Below are 21,251 nucleotides of genomic sequence, written 5' to 3'. Positions count from 1 at the left end.
GGTCCCGTGATCCAGGGACAACTTCCCCGGGAGAACGCATGGCACGCCTCAGGCTGGTGCAACGTCATGCCAGCCTCTGCGATGCAGGCTTGCCCACATCCGTACCGCTCCCTCCCCCCGGCCTGAGTGAGCCAGAGCCCCCAATCAGCTGCTCCTTTAACCCCGTCCTGTCTGAGCGAAGAACAGACGCCCTCAGGAAACCTACACGCAGAGGTGGGGTCAAATCCAAAGCTGAAACCCGGGAGCTGTGCAAACAAAGAAGAGAAAGGGAAATCTCTCCCAGTAGCCTCAGGAGCAGCAGATTAAATCTCCACAATCAACTTGATGTACCCTGCATCTGTGGAATACCTGAATAGACAACGAATCATCCCAAATTGAGGAGGTGGACTTTGGGAGCAATTATATATACATTTTTTCCCCCTAATTCTCTGTTTGTGTGTATGTGTATGCTTCTGTGTGTGATTTTCTCAGTATAGCTTTGCTATTACCATTTGTCCTATGATTCTCTCTGTCCGTTTTTTCTTGTTTTTTTTTTTTTAAGTATAGCTTTTAGAGCTTGTTATCATTGGTGGATTTGTTTTTGGTTTGGTGGCTCTCTTCTTTCTCTCCTTTTTTTTTATTACCTTAAAAATTTTTTTAAATTATTTTTTATTTTAATACCTTTATTTTATTTTATCTTCTTCTTTCTTTCTTTCTTTGTTTTTCTCCTTTTTATTCTGAACCGTGTGGATGACAGGCTCTTGGTGCTCCAGCCAGGCATTAGGGCTCTGCCTCTGAGGTGGGAGAGCCAAGTCAGAATGTTGGTCCACAAGAGACCTCCCAGCTCCATGTAATATCAAATGACAAAAATAACCCAGAAATCTCCATCTCAACACCAAGACCCAGCTCCACTCAACAACCATCAAGCTACAGTGCTGGACACTCTATTCCAAATAACTAGCAAGACAGGAACACAACCCTACCCATTAGTAGAGAGGCTGCCTAAAATCATAAGGCCACAGACACCCCAAAACACACCACCAGACTTGGACATACCCACCAGAAAGACAAGATCCAGCCTCATCCACCAGAACACAGGCACTAGTCCCCTCCAACAGGAAGCCTACACAGCCCACTGAACCAACATTAACCACTGGAGGCAGACACCAAAACAATGGGAACTACAAACCTGCAGCCTGCAAAAAGGAGACCCCAGATACAGTAAGTTTAGCAAAATGAGAAGACAGAGAAACACACAGCAGATGAAGGAGCAAGGTAAAAACCCACCAGACCTAACAAATGAAGAGGAAATAGGCAGTCTACCTGAAGAAGAATTCAGAATAATGATAGTAAAGATGATCCAAATCTTGGAAATAGAATGAAGAAAATACAAGAAACGTTTAACAAGGACCTACAAGAACTAAGGAGCAAACAAACAGTGATGAACAACACAATAAATGAAATTAAAAATTCTCTAGAAGGGATCAGTAGCAGAATAACTGAGGCAGAAGAACGGATAAATGACCTGGAAGATAAAATAGTGGAAATAACTACTGCAGAGCAGAATAAAGAAAAAAGAATATAAAGAATTGAGGACAGGCTCAGAGACCTCTGGGACAACGTTAAATGCACCAACATTCAATTTATAGGGGTCCCAGAAGAAGAAGAGAAACGGAAGGGGACTGAGAAAGTATTTGAAGAGATTATCATTGAAAACTTCCCTAATATGGTGAAGGAAATAGTTAATCAAGTCTAGGAAGCACAGAGACTCCCATACAGGGTAAATCCAAGGAAAAACACTCCAAGACACATATTAATCAAACTATCAAAAATAAAATACAAAGAAAGAATATTAAAAGCAGCATGGGAAAAACAACAAATAACACACAAGGGTATCCCCATAAGCTTAACAGCTGATCTTTCAGCAGGAACTCTGCAAGCCAGAAGGGAGTGGCAGGACATATTTAAAGTGATGAAAGGGAAAAACCTATAACCAAGATTACTCTAACCAGCAAGGATCTCATTCAGATTTGACAGAGAAATTAAAACCTTTACACACAAGCAAAAGCTAAGAGAATTCAGCATAATCAAACCAGCTTTACAACAAATGCTAAAGGAACTTCTCTAGGCAGGAAACACAAGAGAAGGAAAAGACCTACAATAACAAACCCAAAACAACCAAGAAAATGGTAATAGAAACATACATATTGATAATTACCTTAAATGTAAATGGATTAAATGCTCCAACCAAAAGACATAGACTGGGTTTATGGATACAAAAACAAGACCCATATATATGCTGTCTACAAGAGACCCACTTCAGACCTAGGGACACATACAGACTGAAAGTGAGGAGATGGAAAAAGATATTCCATGCAAATGGAAATCAAAAGAAAGCTGGAGTAGTAATTCTCATATCAGACAAAATAGACTTTAAGACAAAGACTATTACAAGAGACAAAGAAGGACATTACCTAATGATCAAGGGATCAATCCAAGAAGAAGATATAACAAATGTAAATATTTATGCACCCAACATAGGAGCACCTCAAAACGTAAGGAAAACACTAACAACCATGAAAAGGGAAATCAACAGTAAAACAATCATAGATGATCTGTCCAGTGGTGAAAGTGGAATTTAACACCCCACTTTCACTACTGGACAGATAATCCAAAATTAAAATAAATAAGGAAACACAGCTTTAAATGGTACATCAAACAAGATGGACTTAATTGATGTTTATAGGACATTCCATCCAAAAACAACAGAATACACTTTCTTCTCAAGTGCTAATGGAACATTCTCCAGGATAGATCATATCTGGGGTCACAAATCAAGCCTTGGTAAATTTAAGAAAATTGAAATCATATCAAGTATCTTTTCCGACCAAAACTTTATGAGACTAGATATCAATTACAGGAAAAAATCTGTAAAAAATACAAACACAATACACTACTTAATAACCAAGAGATAACTGAACAAATCAAAGGGAAAATCAAAAAATACCTAGAAACAAATCACAATGAAAACACAATGACCCAAAACCTATGGGATGCAACAAAAGCAGTTCTAAGAGGGAAGTTTATAGCAATACCTTAAGAAACAAGAAACATCTCAAATAAACAACCTAACCTTACACCTAAAGCAATTAGAGAAAGAAGAACAAAAAAACCCCCCAAAATTAGCAGAAGGAAAGAAATCATAAAGATCAGATCAGGAATAACTAAAAAAGAACTGAAGGAAACGATAGCAAAGATCAATAAAACTAAATGCTGGTTCTTTGAGACGATAAACAAAATTGATAAACCATTAGCCAGACTCATCAAGAAAATAAGGGAGAAGGCTCACGTCAATAGAATTAGAGATGAAAAAGGAGAAGTAACAACTGACACTGCAGAAATACAAAGGATCATGAGAGATTACTACAAGCAAATATATGCCAATAAAATGGACAACCTGGAAGAAATAGACAAATTCTTAGAAATGCACAACCTTCCAATACTGAACCAGGAAGAAATAGAAAATATGAACAGACCAATCACAAGCACTGAAATTGAAACTGTGATTAAAAATCTTCTAACAAACAAATGCCCAGCACCAGACGGCTTCACAGGTAAATTCTATCAAACATTTAGAGAAGAGATAGCACCTATACTTCTCAAACTCTTTCAAAGCATAGCAGAGGGAGGAACACTCCCAAACTCATTCTATGAGGCTACCATCACCCTGATACCAAAACCAGAAAAAGATGTCACAAAGAAAGAAAACTACAGGCCAATATCACTGATGAACATAGATGCAAAAATCCTCAACAAAATACTAGCAAACAGAATCCAACAGCACATTAAAAGGATCATACACCATGATCAAGTTGGATTTAACCCAGGAGTGCAAGAATTCTTCAATATACACAAATCACTCAATGTGATATACCATATTAACAAACTGAAGGAGAAAAACCATATGATCATCTCAATAGAAGCAGAGAAAGCTTTCGACAAAATTCAACACTCATTTATGATAGAAACCCTCCAGAAAGTAGGCATAGAAGGAACTTACCTCAACATAATAAAGGCCATATCTGACAAACCCACAACCAACATCGTCCTCAATGGTGAGAAACTGAAAACATTTACACTAAGATCAAGAACAAGACAAGGTTGCCCACTCTCACCACTCTTATTCAACATAGTTTTGGAAGTTTTAGCCACAGCAATCAGAGAAGAAAAAGAAAAAAAGGAATCCAAATTGGAAAAGAAGAAGTAAAGCTGTCACTGTTTGCAGATGACATGATACTAGACCTAGAGGATCCAAAATATGCTACCAGAAAACTACTAGAGCTAATCAATGAATTTGGTAAAGTAGCAGGATACAAAATGAATGCACAGAAATCTCTGGCATTCCTATACACTAATGATGAAAAATCTGAAAGTGAAATGAAGAAAACACTCCCATTTAATATTGCAACAAAAAGAATAAAATATCTAGGAATAAACCTACCTAAGGAGACAAAAACCTGCATGCAGAAAATTATGACACTGATGAAAGAAATTAAAGATGATACAAATAGATGGAGAGATATACCATGTTCTTGGATTGGAAGAATCAACATTGTGAAAATGACTCTACTACCCAAAGCAATCTACAGATTCAATACAATCCTTATCAAACTACCACTGGCATTTTTCACAGAATTAGAACAAAAAATTTCACAATTTTGTATGGAAACACAAAAGACCCTGAATAGCCAAAGCAATCTTGAGAAAGAAAAACAGAGCTGGAGGAATCAGGCCCCCTGTTTTCGGACTATGCTACAAAGCTACAGTAATCAAGACAGTATGGTACTGGCACAAAAACAGAAATATAGATCAATGGAAAAGGATAGAAAGCCCAGAGATAAACCCACGCACATATGGTCACCTTATATTTGATAAAGTATGCAAGAATATAAAGTGGAGAAAAGACAGCCTCTTCAATAAGTGGTGCTGGGAAAACTGGACAGTTACATGTAAAAGAATGAAATTGGACACTCCCTATCAGCATCCACAAAAGTAAACTCAAAATGGATTAAAGACCTAAATGTAAGGCCAGACACTATCAAACTCTTAGAGGAAAACATAGGCAGGACACTCTATGACATAAATCACAGCAAGATCCTTTTTGACCCACCTCCTAGAGAAATGGAAATAAAAACAAAAATAAACAAATGGGACCTAATGAAACTTCAAAGCTTTTACACAGCAAAGGAAACCATAAACAAGACAAAAAGACAACCCTCAGAGGGCTACCCTGGTGGCGCAATGGCTGAGAGTCTACCTGCTGATGCAGGGGACATGGGTTCATGCCCCGGTCCGGGAGGATCCCACGTGCGGTGGAGGGGCTGGGCCCATGAGCCATGGCTGCTGAGCCTGTGCGTCTGGAGCCTGTGCTCTGCCACGGGAGAGGCCACAACAGTGAGAAGCCCGCGTACCACACACACAAAAAAACAAAAGCAACCCTCAGAATGGGAGAAATTATTTGCAAATGAAGCAACTGACAAAGGATTAATCTCCTAAATTTACAGGCAGCTCATGCAGCTCAATATCAAAAAAACAAACAACCCAATCCAAAATTGGGCAGAAGACCCAAATACATATTTTTGCAAAGAAGATATACAGATTGCCAACAAACACATGAAAGAATGCTCAAAATCATTAATCATTTAGAGAAATGCAAATCAAAACTACAATGAGATATCATCTCACACCTGTCAGAATGGCCATCATGAAAAAATCTACAAACGATAAATGATGGAGAGGGTGGGAGAAAAGGGAACCCTCTTGCCCTGTTGGTGGGAATGTAAATTGATACAGGCACTATGGAGAACAGTATAGATGTTCCTTAAAAAACTAAAAATAGAACTACTGTACGACCCAGCAATTCCACTCCTGGGCATATACCCTGAGAAAACCATAATTCAAAAAGAGTCCTGTACCACAATGTTCATTGCAGCTCTATTTACAATAACCAGGATATGGAAGCAACCTAAGTGTCCATCAACAGATGAATGGATAAAGAAGATGTGACACATATATACAATGGAATATTACTCAGCCATAAAAAAACGAAGTTGAGTTATTTGTAGTGAGGTGGATGGACCTAGAGTCTGTCATACGGAGTGAAGTAAGTCCTAAAGAGAAGAACAAATACCGTATGCTAACATATATATATATATATATATGGAATCTAAAAAAAAAAAGAAAAAAAATGGTCATGAAGAACCTAGTGGCAAGAGAGGAATAAAGACACAGACCTACTAGAGAATGGATTGAGGATGCGGGGAGGGGGAAGGGTAAGCTGGGACAAAGTGACAGAGTGGCATCGACATATATTCACTACCAAATGTACAATAGATAGCTAGTGGGAAGCAGCTGCATAGCACAGGTAGATCGGTGCTTTATGACCACCTAGACGGGTAGGATAGGGAGGGTGGGAGGGAGGTAGATGCAAGAGGGAAGAGAGATGGTGATACATGTATAACTGCTTCAGTTTGTTATATAGCAGAAACTAAGACACCATTGTAAAGCAATTATATTCCAATAAAGATGTTTAAAAAAATGTATGAGAAGATACATGTTTTTATAACACCCTTCTAGAGGATCTGTGAACAGAAATTTTCAAGACCAAAGGTGAGAGAGACAATGTTGGAAAGGCAATTTAGTGCTTAATTTAGCATGCTGGGGAAAAGCACAGAAATTGTATTCAGTAAGCAAGAGTGAGCGGAAGACAGTTTGAGAAATGTAGTGATAGTTTTCATTTAGGACACCCTGACTGAGTCCCTCATAGGTGCCCTACTCTCTGTAAGGCTCTGATCAGAGCTGTGCTTTAGGAGAATCTGGGTGATGTACAAATCAAACTTCATAATATAAGTAAATGTTTCACTATTGAATTGTTTTGGGATAATAAATTTTAGAGTCATTTTCTATTGACTATATGTTTGATTACCCCTATGGGTGTATCCAACCCTTCTGAGCAATATTGAGGGCAATATTAGAGGCAAGTACCATCCCAGGCCATCTTACCCAGGGAAACAGAGGAGTTAATGAGCACCCATTTACCCCAGTGCTGAATTTCTGGACACCCAAGCAGATAAGTAGAAGAGGCTAGATGTGGAAAAAAGCAAAACAAAACTGCATAACTCTGTTCCCATACTGACTTGACCACAATCAATGGAAAAACCAAGAGGTCAGCAGTCCCCAGAGCTGAATGTTTATATTAACCCTTTTATACAGATGTCAATTTCTTATCCTTCATTATGTCATTCTTTGTGGCACAAACCTTTCCTCCACTTTTCCCTAGACCTTTTGTCAAGAAGTTTACTAGATCAAGTATCTTACTGCCTCTTATTATGTGTTCATTTATTTGCATGTGTTTTTTTCTCATTATAATATCACAAACATTCTGTCATCATAATGGATAAAGATCCCCATTGTCACTATCTTGGGAGGATAGCATGAGCATTTCATCTTCAGTTGGACTTTATGCCTCAAGAGATAAAATTTATGTGCTTAACTTACCCCACTTTTATGATTGCAAACATTCTATGGTGTAACCTTCCTTATTCCGACTCGCTCTCCAACAGGTCTTATTAAATTAACATGTAACCTAGAATGCACTTTTACAAATTCTGTATTCGCTAAACCCCTTTCTCCTTTATCCAGTAATGAATTCCCCTTTTGATAAAGGTGAATTATCATTTTCCAATTCTGTAAAATGAAGATGACTATAGTAGCAATCAGCCAATTTATTAGAATGTGATCTATTCATCCTATCACTTTAAGAAGAGCTATACTGGTCAAGATCAAAGGAGGGATTTGGAAAGGCCTGCCAGTGAAGGCAAGTGGAAGCTGGGTTTCTCCATGAAAAAATGAGATAAATAAGTACAGTTCCCTTGGGTGATTTTCAAAGGTATGTTGCTACCGCCCATTGACCTGGAACCAAAGCATGCACCTAGAGGTTGGAAAACAGCTGAGATTCTCTAAGGAAAAAAAAAAATGCTATTTTTTTATGCAGTGGTATCTTTCTCCCCAAATTCTGTTTATGCTTTAATATTGCAAAATGTTAAAGCATGGCTGACTCTTTAAATGTGGGTAAAAGGTCTACTACTTATATAGGTCAGGGCTATTTCCTACACTGGATGATTTGTCAGCTTGATAGATTGGTTGCTCTCTGGCAGGCCCTCATTTGTCTCTTAATTTAACATGAGGCTAATCAAATATTGGTGTGTACCTATAAAAAGACTTCATCAAAGGTTTGTAACTTGGTCACATTCAGCTTAGTAAGATGGAATTCGGTAGCATAATTGGTTTGTTTCATCACAGTTAGATATTCTTCAGAAATTTTCAGTGTTATTTGTTGTTCATCTTTCTATTTAAAGATGCATTGATTGCCTTGTTTGGGGTTGTGTGCCTAGATATTCAGAAAACAAAAAGAAAGAATGAGGTTATTATCATCACAATCGAGTCACCATTTACTGCTTCCAGTATCATTTTCTGACATTGAGGTCCTAAAAGGATTGCCACACAGGATATAACTATATACGTGTGGGTGCTTTAAAAGAGGTGTCTATGCTTCACACAAAGACAGTTTAAAATAACAGCTTATTAAAGGAAAGTGCAACTTTTAGCAGACTGCGTTGTATATATCCGCAGATTTATATAACCTTTATTTTTCCTTGATGATACTAAGTAATGGATTGTATAGTATATATTTTGATGCTTCTGTTAAGAAGATAGATTTGAATTATTCTCAGTTACTAGTTTCCTAAAGTTTTATAGCATAATCTTCACTAGAAAACTGGAAAAGCTAGTTACACTTGGTATATCTTTGTCATACCAAAATTCTGTTTGCTCTCATAAAATCGATTTGTCTTCCTGTTTCATATTTAATTTTGTGCATATTGTGGATCAAAGTTTTGCATTTTAATTGCCTAGTTATAATAGTTGATCGACTAAATAAATTCTCCCCAAAAATCCATCCCACTAATTACCTACTTTCCCTTTTGTATAAAAGTGTATACACTCATGTTGCTGTATGAATACAAAAAGATCTACTTTCTACCCATCTGACATAAATTTGCAGCAAATATAGTTGAGTGGAGATTACAATAAATATTTTATTTTCTAAATTCTAAAATTTAATTTGTCATTTGAAGAAGAAACATTTTGGAATGGATTTCCTTACAGACTTAATTAGGGAAAAAAGCCCAGGATTTAAAAAGAAATGTTGAATAATAAATTAAACCTTAAAAATTGATCAGTAACACTTATTTATTATTAATTATTTGAGAAAAAATTTCTTCAAACTATAGGAGAAATTTTATGAATGGAAAAAATTGTCAAATTCCAATATAATGTGATGTAGGATGATGCATACGTTAGATATACATTGGAATGAAATTTTATTATAATGCATGTAATGTTGAAAATTGTACCAATAATTCTTGGATGCAAGTGTTGAAACTGGATTTATCAAATGCAAAGGAAATCTCAAAGTCAAAGATGGTATGCAAGGAGAGACAATAGTTTTGGTACCCTATTATGATTTTTTTCATTGGGTCCTAGAATCTTCTGGAGGGGTTATCCGGATGGAAGAGGGAAGGAGACTTAAGAGTAATTGCTGCTTGTCCTAGGTAATAGATGATTACTTAATCCTTTCTTAAAAAAATAAAAGAAGAAGAGCATGTTGCTCTTAATTAAAGAAGACCCTTTCTTGTAGATATAAACCAACATTTTCCTGTTGTGGTCAGAACTATGTTTTATGTATGTATGTTAACTATGTATTTCCCCCCAAATTGTGAATTATAAGGGTACACAGACAGCGTAAGATAAAGTTAGAAGTAGGTACCATTTTTATTTTATCTACTTCTGTACTATTTGAAAATTCAGCAAGAAACAAATATTACCTTTATAACCAGTAAAAATAAAGATAGTAGCATTTCTAAGAAATAAAAATAGTAATTGCTGCTTAATGGAAAAATGGACCTTTAAGCACAGGCTAGCTGAACTTTCCTCTCTTCTGTGCTGAAATGAAATAATATACCATTTGTTATTTTCTCTAGAGATAGCAAATGGTCCATGGACAGAGAGCAAACACTCCTTTCACAGTCGTATTCATTGTAAACAGATGTAGAAAATATGTATTACAGATCACACCTAGGTAATGTTTTGTTTTTGTTAATTTTTTTTTAATTAAGCTGTAAATACCACTGGTGAACTCTTTGTTTTATAGTGACTAGTAGCACTTTGTGGGTAAAAATATTTTCTTTTAGAAACCTAAGTATGTTTCTAAATATACTTAGGTTTCTAAACCTAAGTATGTCATATATATTTTTTTTAGTTAGAAAAATATTGCCAATGAATTTATGTTCTAAATAATAAAATAGCTGTCTCATTCTTTTCCTGTGGATTGGCATTTTGGAATTATCATCATCAAATAATGACATAACAATGTAATTTTTATATTTTCTTCTGCAATTATTTGAATGTATGGCATTTGCGGATGGATTAGCTTGTGAATAGATTACACACAAATATTCTAAAATAGCTACTTTTCTTATGTGTGGATTATTTCAATATTTCTTAGTCTTTTCATGTCACATAGCCTGCTAGGTGAATTAATGTCCACAGATTTTGGTGTGTGAGTGATTGATTTTAGGGGCTTATGTTCTGGGCAAAAATTTGAATTTTTGGAAATAAGGCAGATAATTAAATATACGTAGTTATTTTTATATTTAATACAAATATAAAAGCTTTACTACTTAAAAGCATAACTTCCTTTTAAGGAAGATGGGTCCTTAAATAAAATCTAAATGTCATAGCTGACTGGGCTGCTAATAGAGCTCCTTCATGTAAACACTTGAATCAGTTTTGGATATTCAAAGGTGTTCCTAGAGCTAGGTTCAAAAGATGGGTTCAAAGAAAGATGAATATTATAGTGAGGAGAAGCTGGATTTAGGAGCAGTCTGGGAGGGAAAGAATGGGCAAAGGAGAGAGGAATGAGGACTAAGAGAGAGGGGAGCCAGCAATATCACAAAAGCCTGTATGCTCTATGGGGTCATTTATCTGATAGAAAATTCCCAGTTATTGGCTAAATGAAAGGGCTCCTGGAACAGGAAAATCTAATGTTCAATCTTCAGTTCTTGGCCTTGTGTAGGTAAATCCCACTTTGATCCATTATCATTTTATAATAACTTATGTTCACACAAAAGCTTTCTATGAGTTATGTTTGTTTGCTTGTTAGCTTCCTTTTTTACTAATGACCATGATCAAGTGCCCTGTTGTGTTGATACAATGAAGAAAAGGTATAACACACACAAGACAGCCAGACAGCTCTTAAAGTAATTCTGTAGACGCAAGGGCTAGGGTTAGAGGTGTCCATGAGAAACAAGCTCCCTAGAAGTTTGCAGAAATCTTTGGTGGGACATTAGTCTTCCCTCAGGCCACCAACAGGGAAAGGGCTTGAGACAATCACTGTTTCTTTTAAAAAGTCTGGAAACTGCAGTTGGATACTTGTGTTTCATAAGTATTTAAAGTCATAAGGAATCATGACATAAACAGGTTTACGAAGTTTGAATTCTACTCTCTGCAGAAGCTTCAAAAATCACTCATAGAAACCTTCCAAAACTGGTGTCTTGGCATCTCATGCTAGCACTTTTCCTATTTGAAGTATGCATTCCTTCATCTGTTTGTTAAATAACTATTATGTACCTACCCTACACGAGACACTGTGTTAGGCCCTGGAAATGAAACACAAATATGTTGTTGCTAACCTCATAAAGTTCATGGTCAATTTAAGAGAAAAACATGTACATAATTATAATGCAATGTGACAGAATATGAATAGAGTTATATGAAAAGTTTTAGTAGGATTCAGGAAATAGAAAGTAATTGTTGCTGGGACCATTGGCAAAATCTTCTTCAGATTAAAGGTTAAATTTAAGGGAGACTTCAGGTTCAAGTTGAGGGACTGAGCGCATACCTTTAACACTAATCTGTTCTCAAATCTCATTGAAGTGACGTAAGAATTCCACAGTATTCTGAAGAACTGGGAAGGATGCCATCAGTATATCACAAACTGAAAAAATTAGAAAAGAAAAACAGATGTGTTAGGATTGATTTTGGAGGGAGCTGTAATAGTTGAAAGACAGTACTGGAAAAGTGAGTGTTGCTTTTCCTGAAAGAACAGTGAGAAACTAAGATTAGAGTAAAGGCTGCTGTTAAGCACAGGAAAATTGGCAGGTAAATCACCGAAAGATTTTTAGTTCACCATTCTTTCCAGAGTGTCTAGATTAGGTTTTGCCTCCAGACTAGAGCTAGCAAATATAGATCTCTAAATAAAATAGAGTTTGCAAAAGTGGACTCCCTGTCTGGGCATTAGGGCTGGAGAACTAATCAAGACTAGTAACTCATGGCTTTTAGAATTCATGTCAAGAAAGTGTCTTGAGCATGAAAGGAAGCTCATTTCTGTATGTTCCCTTTCTCTCCTGCCATAGTGCTCATGCAACTTTGAGGCATATTCACTGACAAGAGAAAAATGATTCTTCACAAGTGCTAAGGAAACATAGGTTATTAAACTGATTAATTCTAGATGTTCATAAGTAAAGTGAAGCGATAAGCAAAAGTCACTTGAAGGAAAAGGAGGTAGTAATGTAAACAAATAAAAGATCTAACCTCTGAAAAAATAGTTAATTCAGGAAACAAAAGAAAACCTTAAAGTAAGTCTATTTGATATTCTTGCAGTGTTTTATTGAGCTTTTATATCATCCATAGAGCAAGAATAGGCTGCTGGTATGAAAGTGGGGAGGAGAATTGGAGAATAGAAAAACTTTTGGAAAATGTAAAACATATTATTATTTAAAGAGGTCAATAGAAAGTTTGAATTGCAAAAGGGACATGGCTGACAGCTAAACTATTAATCTGGAAGCTAATGTATTGAGTACTAGTGTAATAATAAACATGTTAAATTTATGGAAAAAGAGACAAAGGACAGATCTAAAATATCTGATATCAGTTTAATAGACATGCTAGAAGAAAATGTGTATGGAAAAAAATAGTATATTAGAAGAAAATTTGCCTACATTGAAGAAATTCAAGTTTTTTTTCAAATTGAAAGAGCTCTTCAAACATTTTAAGATAACATTGTTAAAGAGGAAAATAAGACACAAATCTGATAAATTTTGGTAAAATTTTTGAATTCCAAAGTGCAGAGAAAATCTAAGAGAAAGAGGAATGAAAAAATGAATTCTTATTTGTTAAACTGAATGCTAAAGGATTATGGAGCAATGTCTACAATTTAATAACAGGATTTGATCATAGAATTTTATGCCAAAATGGGTAAAAACTAAAATCAATATGCTACATAGGTACTTACTGGAAAAAAAGTTATTCAAGGTAATATTCCAGCAAAACAATAGTAAAAATAAATGAATTCAAGGGGAATACCTAGGATATAAGAAGCAGTAGTGAGGGAGAGAAGAATCCAGTAAAACTTTAATTAAATGTAAGTAGTTGATGATGATATGGCTATGAAATTTAAAATTATAGCTAAGAAGTAACTCTTTCTTATATATGAGGCAAAATAGACAGTAAAATTACAATCAAAGAAAAGTTAGAATTCTACATGAATTTAACAAAATATGGGAGAATAGGCAGGAAAAATGTATGCTGGAGCCTCTATTTTGGAATATGGTAAGAGGTTATGCATATGATTGCTTTTGCAATTAAGAGGAAACATTTAAAATACATTTCTATAAATTAAAAAAAACAGTCAACATAATACTGTAAATATAAGATAGAACTGCTCTATCACTCAAAGAAACCAAAAAGGTGAAAGAAAGCTTGATTAAAATTTTTAAAATTTGTCAGGAAAAGGAGTGGCCTTGATATGAAAACAAGGCAGGGAAAACTTAGAGCAATCTCACCTATGAATGTAGAAGTAAAATTTTAAATAAAATATTAAAAACACATATTAAGATTGAATTAAAATTAATAATATGACAGAATCAACCGTGATTTTTATTTCAGGAATGCTAGATCAGCTCAACTGTAGGAAGTGTATTAATATAATTTTTCTATTAATTGATTCAAAAAGAGTAGAATCATTTATGTTACCTTCTTGGATTACGAAGACTTTTAGGTTTGTACTTTTGCAAAGAAACCACTAGAAAACTGCATTAAAAATGATATCTTGGGCTTCCCTGGTGGCGCAGTGGTTGAGAGTCTGCCTGCTGATGCAGGGGACACGGGTTCGTGCCCCGGTCCGGGAAGAACCCACATGCCACGGAGCGGCTGCGCCCGTGAGCCATGGCCGCTAAGCCTGCGCGTCCGGAGCCTGTGCTCCGCAACGGTTGAGGCCGCAAGAGTGAGGGGCCCACGTACCGCAAAAAAAAAAAAAAAAAAAAAAAAAAAAAAAAAAAAAGTTATCTTTTACAATAGTATCAAAACTATAACAATAGCTTAAGAAATATGTATGATCTTTGTCAACAAAATTGTACAGCTATACAAAAAGGTATTTAAAAAATCTTAACTAACCAAAAACAAATACGTTGTTTCTTAAGAGAAAGATTCAATATTGTAAAGACATTACCACAAATTACATATAAACTCAATGCAACTTCAGTAAAAATTACAATATGGCCTTTTCTAAACTTTATAAATCAATCCTAAAGTTTTTTTCTATAAGTGCAATTATTTATAAGAGCCAAGAAACATTTAGAATTCAACAAGCTATTTATTTTAACATTATGTGTAAAAGCAACAACAACAAAAAAAAACCCGAACCTGATAGATTGATTATGAAACACTGTGGAAAGAGAATATTAATCAGTTAGTGAGACATATTATGAATGCTATAGAACAGTAGAAAAAGGTAGAAATTTTAATGATACATGTGAAAATGTTGGTATTGGATAATGGCAAACCTAAAAATATGAGTACATGAGGACAAAATAGATGATATGAAAAAATAGTGTGTTAGAGATGAAGATAATATTTCTTACTCTTAAAATGTCTCATAGAGTTGATGTATCATCTTTCAACACAACAAAAATGAAAAAACAGCAAGTTGGGTCATAAGTAATTTATAATGCCGAAAACATTAACCAAGAGTTCATTTTTCTTCTAAAGTCATATAGTTTGGAATGCTCTATTTTCATTTAAAAGAAATAAAGTGATAAATAATCACCATGAGCTTATTCTCCCTTGTGGCCATCCCATGTCCTTAGCCATGAATCATGGTGTCCTCCCATGTTTCCATGTGGGTAAACTGCTACCGAAAAGTTAAGATCTTCCCTCACACTTCTATTGTACATGGAATCATAGAAGCTTAAATTCTAAAAGAAATGCTTCAGGATTTTGTAATTTAATCTTTTACCTAATGCTTCTGCTTGAAGATTTACCAAGATCTGTAAGTCTGTTTGGTGAGGCTAACCATTTCTTGTAGGATAGTCCTAGTTATATTTTTTTCCTGTGTACTGAACCAAATCTTTGCTTCCATATTCTCTGTCCATTGGTCCTGGTTTTGTCCTTTTGAATATAGAAAAGTGTTACTTCATCTAGTAGGCCTCCGGGTGTTTGATGCCAGTTTGATGTTGTTCTTAGCCATCTCTTCTCTAGTCCCAACATCCTCAACCCCTACAACCCCTTCTCATGTAACATAGCTCATCTCTCAATATTTTCTTCACCTTCCTTGATAAATACTTTAGTTTCACAAACCCAAATATGCTCTCCAGATATAGACCAGCCACTGTAGAGGCCAGCTGGAAATGTTATAAATTCTACACATAATGTGGTTTAAAATTACATTTATTTTCTTGAATAGTTTTTGGCTCATGTGGGCTTGCTGTTCATAAGTACATGTTGGTGTTTTTTGAATGAAGTACTTAAGTTATACTTCAACTGTTTTTCAATTGAGAAAATTATGTTTAAGGCTTAAGGGTGGATCTGAACTATATCTCTGACTTAGTCTTATTAGTTTTTAGTCTGTTGAAGTAATTTTGAATATTGATTGACACTCAGCATATTACCTGGTTAACTCAGTTTTTATTTACCTGCAAATTTAAATGTCATATCATTTAACCTTTCAAGTTGGTAACCAAAATACTTAATTGGTCAGGATCTCATTGCCATATCACTAGAGAAGAGCAGGTTGGTATGGTAGGCATGGTTGTTTAACTAGCTACAACCTAGCTCCACTGTACTCTTGTCCAGTCCACACTTTATTGTGAGTCTCAAGAATATCATAAGAGACTTTATTAAATTTCCTTCTATGAGAAAAATACTTCATCAATAGGAAGGTTTTTGGATTCTATTTTTAAAAGCAACATAATTTGTTTTTTCAAATGTAGTCTAATATGGAATCATAATTTATAGAACATAAAAAATGTGGAGCTGCTGTGGTTGAAAGATGGGTAGGGTAGGAAGATAGAACACCTACACTCATCACCTCCATTACTCTCAATCCCTTCCTAAACCGTGGCTCCCCACAAACCTCAGCGATGCAAGGAAAACATTTGATGACACTGATTTTTAGCATCCTATCATATCTATCGGTAGAGTCAGCTTCACCATAAAGAAAAAGAGACTATAAAGGAAAAGAGACTAAGTAGGTATGGCATAAACAAAAGGAACACACACTCATGCTTTGGGATCCACTCTTCTATTTGAAATACTCCTTAGATCCTGTTTACTACTTTTATTAGATAATAGAATGTCTAAGAGAAATACTTCCAAGCTTACTGGTTTATACCTCTCCTTTTATAATAGAGAAGTTATAATTAATGCAAAGACTAGATCCTGGTGTCTGTTATGTCCTCTTATGACTCTAAGATAAAATACTTGAAAAGATCTGTTAAAGGACAAAAATTGCAATGGCACAGGAAACTAAAAATAAGAAAAGACCATATGCTACTGTGTGAGGGGAATTTCCATTGACTTGGAATATACATTCTAGTATAGACACAATCCACATGCTGTACCAGAATTGCATGGACAACTGCATCCCCAATGTCTCCCCCTAACTTTGTGACTTAAGGATTATGTTGAACAGAAAATCTGGCAGCCAACCAAACCCTGATGCACAAGAACTTTGGTAGAAAATAATATATCCAGGATGCTAATGCCAAAATATACAAAAGGGACAATCTACTGAGTCTTTTTTGTTTAAATGAACATCTGCTTGTAAAATCACACCAATGTAATAATTGAATAAAAATTTGGAATGATGAATGATGATAGGATATAGGCAGACTAAATAAACAATTTGTGATGATACACAGAAGCCCAGAATATGCATACCTGATATTTTGTTGTCATTTTTTTTCTTTTTCATGTACAACAAACAAAAGACATGTAATCTATGATTGATTTGGGAGATCAATATTTTTTCCATTAAAATAAGCTTTCTGGAATTCCCTTGTGGTCCAGTGGATTTTAAATTTCATTTACTTCTTAACATATTTTATCTCATTTCCCATATTTATATGCTCAATCTATTTTTTCATGATTTTTACTTCTTTAACATTAAATTAAAATTGGAAATGTCATGAGTCTGGAATAGGTCAAGTCCTTGACATTTCAGGAGAGTGATGTTCCACCATACAATAGTATCATGCACCTTCCTCCAATTTTTCCAGCAATCCTCTTTTTCTAATTTCATTCAGAAGTTATAATTTCCAGAATAAAACATGATGGAGAGTAGAGAAAGGAGAAAGTGTTGCATTGTATCTTGTATTATGAACTTATCTCAGGGAAAGCTTTGTATGTGGTGCTGGGTGAGCAATAATGTAGACCATTTAAGTAGTGCACACTGATAGATGTAGTTTTTTATGTACTTCCCTTGCACAAAAAAGAATTACAATACCTCTGACTGTTTACCATAGTTAAATAGACTAATTAGAGGAAAAGGCATTTCCTTAGTGGGACAGATAACACTTCTCCCCCCTCCCCTTTCAACACAATAGAGGCTGAACACATTATTTCATACTGAATACATTACTGCAGGCAGGTCTGGTCTAAAAACAAGAATTCACCAGTACACAGTAGGCTAAGTATCTGGATAGGAGTAATACATGTATTCTGTATTCTCTAAAATAAAGCATCAGTATAGAAGTATTAAGGATGAATAAGCAGGGTAATATTAAACAGCATGACATAGGGTTTATGGAAAGATTTTTCAGTATAAAGGCAAAAAAAATTACCCTGAAGATTCAGAAAAAGAACATACTTTAGAAATAATTTTCTATAAGAGGTGGAAAATGCTTGACAATATTTCCCTTACTCTCCTAATGAAAGTCTAATAATGTGTCCAGTATGAAGTAGAAACAGAGGCCAGTATTAATTATGTCTTTGGCTGCAATCAACAATTTTGATGTGGGATGGCTTACACAATAAATACATTATTTTCTCAAATAACTAGAAGTATGGAGGCAAAGTGGATAGTATTGTAGGCTCATTACACTGGTCAAGTTGTCATCAGGGCCTCTGTGTTCTTCCAACCTAATTGTGTTGATTCCTTGTTTTCAAGCTGGCTTACCTCACGGTCTCAAGCAGCAGTTCCACGTGTCACATCCACACATATTAATGTGAACATGATAAAAAGAGATGACTCTTCCTAAGTCTCTTAGTTATAGGGGAAAAGCATTGTGCAAAATCTCCTAGTCAATTTCTCCTCAAATCCTCAGGCAATTACTGAAATGGGAAATAAAACAGCTATGACTGGTTTAGACAAATTATCTGGGTAGATTATGACATCCATTTCAGGACTACAGGGAGAGAAAATGATGGGATAAAGTAGTAGGTTATAGAAGGAAACTACCTGAAAGAGAAAAATTAGAATTCACATTAGAAACAGTAAAGGAATGAAATTGAGAAAACCAAATTGGTAATAATAAGCTAAGAAGCTCTCCCAGTATGCTGAATAAAAAAACAAAGAAATTTTAGAAAGTTAAAAAATTATAGAAGACAGAGAATAGTGACTAAGAGTTGTGTTTATTATGATAAAGCAAGATAATAGCTGTGTTTAAGGGCTCTGAAAATATATTCCTTATCTTCTTTTTCTTGCAACTGAAGATATACTTAAGTGGATAACTCAAGGTAGAGAAAAGTCTGGCATTTAACTTTGTTGAAGTTAAGTGGTAGGGACTCAAGATTCATATGCCCATCTAAGATGTCATTCAAATGTAAAGACCACAGAAGAATTTTCTTAGGTATTAAAAGCTCCATTAAACATAAGACTTATGTACTCTTTCAAAAAAACATATTCTTCAGTCCCCTTAACAAGCTAAGAATATTAATTTGGCAACATAAAAGGAGCTTGTGAGATTTAAAACAACCTAACTGGATGAATAAAAAATAACTATAGTAGTGTGATTATTCAATAGGATACAAAATTGAAAAATAATTACTAAAAATGGATTTCATATATTAGAACAACATACAATAATAAGCCAGGTCCATAACTCTCATTAAAAAAATAAACAAAACTGAGAAGTGGGAGGAAAAAGAATGGCATAAGAGTGATAAATTCCTATAGTAGAGAAGTGATTCAAGTTCATAATTTCTTTTTGTCCTTGGAAAATAGAGAAATACAGGTTTAGAAATATATGAGAAATGTTATCACTAGTAAAATTAAGGAAAACAATAACTCCTCAAACTACTACAGAATAAAACAAAAAATAGACTCGCACCAATAAAAGTAAAAACAAAGTCAAGTGTATGGAAACACATCAAAATAGAAGATGTAAAACAAAATATGAGATATAATACTAATCCTTTCAGTAATGGTTATAAATATAAAGTTTAAAAAAATGGTCTCTGTGCTGCTTATAACATCATGTTACAGGAGGACTATGAGAAGATAGACCAAGGATACCAGAAAATCGGGAACGAAAAGAAGAAATTCAATTACTGATATCAGATAAACTATCCAAAACAAAAATAATTAAAGGAGATAGGGTTTTTTTTTACATTGATAACCTTTTCTACCCTAAAACAGAATAAAAATTTCAAGCATTCTATAAAGACATTTACCAAAAAATGACAATTGATATAAGGAGATAATAACAGGGGAAAATACAAATGGCTAATAAACATATCAAAACTCTTCTACCCCACGGAGATTCAAAAGAATGCAAATCAAAATAACAAGATAACATTTTTTACTCTTAAGTTACAAAATCTTAAGTAATTGTGATACTAAATTCATTTGAGGATTCCATGGGAAAGCATTCTCATATATGTACATTGAATCAAACTCTGAAAATCAGCTCAATAATGTGCATGGAGACCTTTTATAGAGTCATTTTACCTCAAATTTTAATAAAGGATGAATCCTGAGGCAAAATCTGGAAAAGGAACAAATATTTATATGTAGTGATGTCCATCACACTTTATTTGTAACAGTGAAAAACTGGAAACAAATATTACTTAGGAGGAAAAAATACATATATATAATTTTAAAACTATATAATATTATTAATCTTAATGTATAAATATTACATGATTATAATTTCATAACTATAATATATAATATCATGTCATGTATATAGTTATTAAAGAGATGGTTTTGAAGAGTTACCATTGCATTGAAAAATGTTTATGATTTAATGCTAAAGTCAGGAAAACTCAATGAACAATAGTGTAGTCTAGGGCATCACAACTACATAAAAATGCATATACAATTTCAGAAAGAAACTATGCCAAAGTGGTAATCACACTTGTCTCTAAAAGCTGAAATTATAGATGATTTCTTTTTTAATTCCTGTAACCTTTCTGTAAGTCCTAACTTTCCTATTTCCAACATGTATTATTTTAATAGAGAAAACAAAATAATAATTGAAAAGAAAAAATATTTCTTTTATTCTAATTCCAATTTTTTCTATTCTTTAGGTGTTCTCAAAGACTGTGGTGGTTTTGTAATCAAATCTCTAGTTCTTTCACTCCACTGAGATGTAATTTTTTTCTGAGACTGGAGGATTAAAAAGCCTTTATATTTTCACACTATCTCCTTGCCTCTCTTGCTTTTCAATTTCCTCCTAACCACGTTTGCTCTCCTTTTGCTACTTTCCAGATCATTCTCTGGTTGGAGAAGATGAAAGCTAAATAGGAGTTAGTTGAGCCTTGTTTGCTGTTTGTCATCCGTTAGCATTGTACTATCTGTTACCAGCAGACCGCCTTCCTTCATCTCCTTCTTGCTCTGACCTTAGCAAAAAGAAAAAAGTCCACTATTTTGCCTT

Source organism: Delphinus delphis, chromosome 4 (assembly GCF_949987515.2).
Source record: "Delphinus delphis chromosome 4, mDelDel1.2, whole genome shotgun sequence".
Taxonomy (NCBI): domain Eukaryota; kingdom Metazoa; phylum Chordata; class Mammalia; order Artiodactyla; family Delphinidae; genus Delphinus; species Delphinus delphis.
The sequence above is the reverse complement of the archived record's forward strand: the minus strand, read 5'-3'. Positions refer to the sequence as shown.